A 6357-nucleotide genomic window follows, 5' to 3' on the forward strand; every position below is an offset into this window, starting at 1 on the left:
AAAAGAATTTTAAAGTGGAAAAGAATTTTAAAATGATGGGGCATAACTACAATAGAAAGTGGGGAACGATATTGTATATATTAAATAAAAAATTTAAAAACAAGTAATCTGATATGAATTAAAAATTTAAAAGCAAGAAATTTAATATAAAGCTTTTTGTTATTTAAGTTTAAAAGTAAACATAAAGATTCAGTTTAAAGTGGAAGTATTTTTCAGAAATGTCATTGTTTTAAGGCTTCAGTTTGTATAGGAAGTATTCTTCAGAAATAGGACTGTTTAAATATATATATATATATATATATATATATATATATATATATATATATATATATATATATATATATATATATATATATATATATATATATATATATATATAATAGAAGTGTGCTTTGTTATTGCTGATATTGAAAAGTATCAACTTTTCTATGTTTTAAATAAGAATTAAACCCATTTAATGTATCAGGGATGAATTTAGATGACAGAAAGATGACAGAAAGAGAAGTTGTAAACATATGATCACAGGGGAATGATCACAGGGGAGTGAGCGGTTATCATACTTTCATAATTTTGAAATAGTAAATTTTTAAAACGAGACTACGATTGTTTTCATTATTCTGGTTATTTGTTTTATAGTTTTTTCATAGACCATTTCTAAAAACCAAGTTTTATTGGATCTATTAGACATTTCTTAAAAAATTTAAAAATGAATTCTTTTTTTCCCCTTTAGTTTTCATATTTAAAACATTTTTCAAATTTTATTTAGCTAACATCAACATTGGTGAGGTAGAAAAAGAAAAGGCTCTTAAAGATTCCTTAAAGAACTCTATAAAAGAACCGTTCTTTTGGGATCAGAGTTAAACCTTATGATTCTTTTGGGATCAGAGTTAAACATTATGGTTCTTTGATAATAAAAGCACCTTTTTTAGCAAGTTAGGAATAACCATTGTTTAGATTAAGATTACTTGGTATATAGCCACTGAGTTGAAAAGGATTTGCAATCCGCAGTTTTTTTCAACCACACTTTGAGCTTTAATATTGTAAATGAACTTTAAGTAGCATTTAGAAAAAATAAAAATCATCGGGAAAACACACTGTTGTTTGCATTACAAATCATCAATTGAAACATTTTAATTACAGCTGGTGTACAAAGGTTTATCAGGATTTTTCCATCCAACAAGCACGAATAATCGTCCTAAGAACAGCATTGTGGATACTAAAACTACATTTAAAGAGGCGATGGTTTTAACAACAGAAAAAATTTGTCGCTAACTTACTTCTCATTCAAGGAGAAGGTATTTTAAATTGAGTATTTGTGTAGAATATTTACATAGAATATTTATATCTACCAATTAAGTTTTAAGTGCAATTGAGCTTAGAATACTTTTTTGAATTTTAAAATATACGTATAATTCTTTTTTAACTTTCGTAAATAATACAAAAAATATTATCTACTTAAGAATCATAATCCCGGTACTTTATAAGAGATGAGAATTACGCTCACGATTAAATGAAGTTGCTTTAATCGCGAACGAGGAAAATTTTATTTTCCGAAAATCGATTAAATCATGGACGTATAAGAGATGGGCGAGCAACTTATTGTTTTACATCACAGAGGCCGCAGAAATCAGCGAGCCATGGAAGTTTCCCACTAACTCTAAATTTTCAGCCGTCAACAAAAACTCGATTAAAATGGCTGCCGACAGATTTAAAACAGAAACTCTTACCACGTGGTATTAGTTTAAACTTTTTGGGATAAAGTAACTACCTTACGTGTACCTCTTTAGCCATTTTCCTCATTGACCGTACTGGATTCCAAAAAATTCGACCCTTGACTTTCTTGATCAACTGAGAAGCACGAACTGACCTATTCAAACCACAGCCTTGCTTCCTCTCAACAAGACCAGTCACTTGAAAACGTTTAACCTCTGTGTAAACAGTACTCAGAGGCTTATTTAGCATCTTGGCAATGTCTTTTGGCGTGGTATTAGTTTAAACTTTTATAGCATTTGTTTAATAAGAATGTTCAGGATAAATAACTTTACGCGTTTACGAATTACTAAACAAATTACAACAAGGTAAAGGAAATTAGTTGTCGGCACGAACAGATTTTTTCAAGATTTTTTCAAAGTTTGTCAATGATAAAATAGTAGGCACCACCGATTCGATTCGTAAAATCCGCAAAAAACCAATCCGACTTATTTTGCGAATTAAAACAGTCAGTTCGTAAAAATTTTTCGGATTAATAATACGAAAACTAATTTACGAACCACTAGCGAATTTTTTTTTTGCGAATTCTCTTTGCTGTTCGCAGAGTTGTTACGGCATAATATGTCGGGCAGATCTGTCGACATATTTTCAGACATATTTTACATCGACATAAAATATGTCAGAAATATTTTTCTGCCAACTTACTTTGACATAATTTTATGTCTGAGATATTATCTGCCGACATAAAATATGTTCGAAATATTTTTCTGCCCACTTACTTTGACATAATTTTATGTCTGAGACATTTTCTGCCGACATAAACTGTCAGAAATATTTTCTATCCACACATTTTGACACAGTTTCATGTCTGAGACATTTGCTGTTTCTTATTTTAGAAGAAAAAAACGTACAACTTTATTGCTCATTTCAGATTAATTTGACGAGTAAAACAAAAGTCTCGATTTCCCCTTATTAGAATGTAAAAACTTAGTCTCAAACTTAGTTTTTATTACTGAATGTGGTTTTTATTATATGGCGTCCTGTGCCACATTAGAAATTATGTTAAGTAGAAAGAAAAGTAGAACTTGTAAAGGGTCGAACCATTTACAGCATAAATTCGACGATCTAATCGTCTACAGCATAATAAAAATAGAAAATAACTCTTTTTCAGAATATTTAATTCCGTTCCAGGATAGGTCGAATAATTTATGGTCGAAGCAAACCTTATTAAAAATTTAATTTTTCACCAGCGCGGCGTTTCAGGTTAAAATAGAGTAACCATAGGACAACCGACAATTTCAAGCAGCGGTTAGAATGCAATTTTTAGCCGTAAGAAAATCTCTGGCCAAAATTTATCTTTTAATTTAACCGAACCGTCAGAATCGTTTTTTGAAGAGTAGTGATCTTAACCGAAAATTTATTTCAAATAAAACAAATATCAATGATGTTTGGTTGTTAAATTTTTTTTTTCTCTTACACGTTTTTTAAAAAAATCCCTTTTCAGATTGTAAATGATACAACTCAAACAAATTAACTGGCAATTAAATGCCTTAGAATCAAATATTGATGTGTCTGCTCTCCTCAATCCACATGGCATTATAGGTTGCTAATATTTGGAAAATTGGCATTTTTTTTTATCCAATGGTACTTTATGGCCTTTTACCTTTATTTTGGCATTTTGACACAGAAAAATTTAAGTTCTTGAAAAAGTATTTATTTTGGAAAAAAAGTTGAAACTAATTTTTGCCCCTCAAGAATTTTTAAGGATAATAAAAAACACCTTTTGACTTCCGATCCGAAGATTAACTAGTTGATTTCATTGATGAAATTTGTTCAAAATAAAGTGACGGAATCATTTTGAAACAGCCGCGATATGAAAAAGGGCATTATTATGGCATTTTACATTCACGCTTTTGGCATTTCACATGTAAAAAATGTTGGCAACACTGAATTTAATTGTCAATTAAAACGACTAAAATATGACGACTTGGAATGCTCGCTTCCACGTTTGAGACATTAAAACGATTTTCCTAGCCGCATTAAAAAAACTCTTGATGCTGGAGTTTTTTGATCCAAATGCTATTAAGCTGTAGCATTTTATATCACGGCCGTTTTAATCATAATTCTATTCTCAAAATTAACTTTGACTTTTTGTGCTAGAATTCTGTCAAATACTTTGCTAACTCAAAAGCTAAAAGAATTTTATTACGTTTATAAAAAGTTTTTTTTTTAATGTTTCGACTCTAAAAAGGTTTTCAGAACTCGATTCTTGCACTGGGGCGCCATAAAGAATTGACTAATAGAAAATGCGAAATGTTCAGCTTTTTAAACAAATTTTATTTTATCAATTAAATCTAGATTATTTTTTATCACCATAATAGAGTCTAAGAAATCATATGAAATGCGAGTACGTAGATGGCTGTAAACCAAAGCGAATCCAGAGAAATCACGTTCAACTTTTACGCTGGAGAACGCTGCACCATAAACTACTCGCGAGATTTCATAGAGCCGATTCCATTTCGTTTTCTGGTTTTTCTTCCAGTACGCAAGAAAGTTGAATTCAACGTCTAATGACACTCGTGGTTCATTAAGATAGTGCACTATCAAACATCAACGAGACAAGAACATTTTTAGTTTCTTCTCTTATGAGCGAAAAAATATTTTCACACGCAAGTTGAATGTAGCGTTTTATGCTGTGACGATTTACAACAATTTTGAATTCTTTGAGTGCATTTTTCACTAAAGACAATTGTCCGATTTCATCAGCTGACGCGAAAGACAAGATTTTTTTTTTGCGGATTCTCTTTGCTGTTCGCAGAGTTGTTACGGCATAATCGGGCAGATCTGTCGACATATTTTCAGACATATTTTACATCGACATAAAATATGTCCGAAATATTTTTCTGCCAACTTACTTTGACATAATTTTATGTCTGAGATATTATCTGCCGACATAAAATATGTCCGAAATATTTTTCTGCCAACTTACCAAAGATTTTTTTTTTGCGGATTCTCTTTGCTGTTCGGATTATTAATCCGAAAAATTTTTACGAATCAATTTAACTTTAATTCGCTTAGCGAATTGTACGAATCACATTCCGTTCGCGTCACCATTAAATGGTTTGGTTCAAAAAAATTACATTTTTACAATATGCGCGTCCTATAAATAGTGGATTTCTTTTTTATTTTCAATCAGTCCTATTTGGAAATCTTAACCTACAACAATTCGTTCAACAGATCAAGTCTACTATTCTTCACTTACATTTATTACGGTAAGCCATTATTATCTTATTTTGATTTAAAAGTTAAGAATATTTCAAGCTAAATTTTTGCGTTTTTTTTTTTTTTTTTTTGTGGATCAAATTCCTCTGCGAATTATTTCGCTTTGCGGATTGCTTCAATTAGTGGATTGGTCCTATAAAATTTATATTGTTATGTTTCTTCTACTTAAATATTAATAGAAATAAAAATAGAGATAAAAACTAGTTTGAAAAGTTGTTACGTTCATTTCAACAATTAAGGCAAATAACCTTTAAATAATTAATTCTTTTATTGAAAGCTTTATGCATGCCTCAAAAACATAATTTTTTAAGACAAATATAAAGGAAAAACTCAAATAATCTGATTTGTTCCATTTTTATGTTATTTCATTTTTTTCTTCTTTTCAGATGCCTAAGCTATCTAATATTTGAGAATTCTTCAACAAGGTGGAGGAAAACAAGGCAAAATGTAAGGCCTGTGTCAAACCAAAAACCGAGGTGTTATTAGAGCTTGCTCACTAATTCAATGAAGATCTAAACAAAAGATTCGAAGGGAAGCTTGATGAATATTGAATTCTCTATTGCTCATTTTTTAGATCCTAACAGGAAGAGCATGTGCTTTGTGGATGAGGGGGGAAAATTTGAAGTAGTCAAAACTGCAGGAAAGAAAGCTATGGATGAACTGTCAAAAAAAGAAATTTTGGCCAGCCAAAGCACTCCTTCCCCTTTAATGATGGATGATGAAGATGATGACAACTTTAATTTTACCTAACAACTGAGGAAGAAAGTGTTTGGTGCAGGTTACATTAATCCTGGAGGTGAAACAAGCACCAAGAAAGCCATTTCTGCTGAAATTGAGGGGTATTTGAATTCAAAACCAGTTCCAGCAAATACAAATGTACTGGAATTCTGGAAACAAAAACAGTATATTTAAAATCATCTGAAAGAATCTCAACAGCAGGGAATATATACAGCTATAGAAGAACCAATCTTTCAATCTCAAAGGTTGAGATGTTGGTATATATGAAAGAAAACACTAAGCAACTCAGTAAAATTCAAGACATTGTGTGGCCAGAAAATGAATTTGGAAAATGATTATCTTTCTGTGTGATTTTGACTTTTTTTATTTCTTAACAAGGAAATCATTTCGTTTCATTGTATATTTGAATATTATAAATAAATAAAAATGTATCTTATTTCAAAAGCTTTTTTTATTCTGAATCCGTATAAATCCGTAAAAATAATATCGGTTCGGATTCCAATTCGAAAAATTTTTTTCGAATTGCAATCCGATCCGAAAGTATCTAATCGGATAGCAATCCGAAAAAAAAATCCGAAAAAATTTTAACGAATTTTTTTCCGATTCATAATTTTCGGATCAAATCAA

Source organism: Hydra viridissima, unplaced genomic scaffold, assembly GCF_058129835.1.
Source record: "Hydra viridissima isolate aposymbiotic clone 2 unplaced genomic scaffold, HvirCarnegie_v1 scaffold_11, whole genome shotgun sequence".
NCBI lineage: Eukaryota > Metazoa > Cnidaria > Hydrozoa > Anthoathecata > Hydridae > Hydra > Hydra viridissima.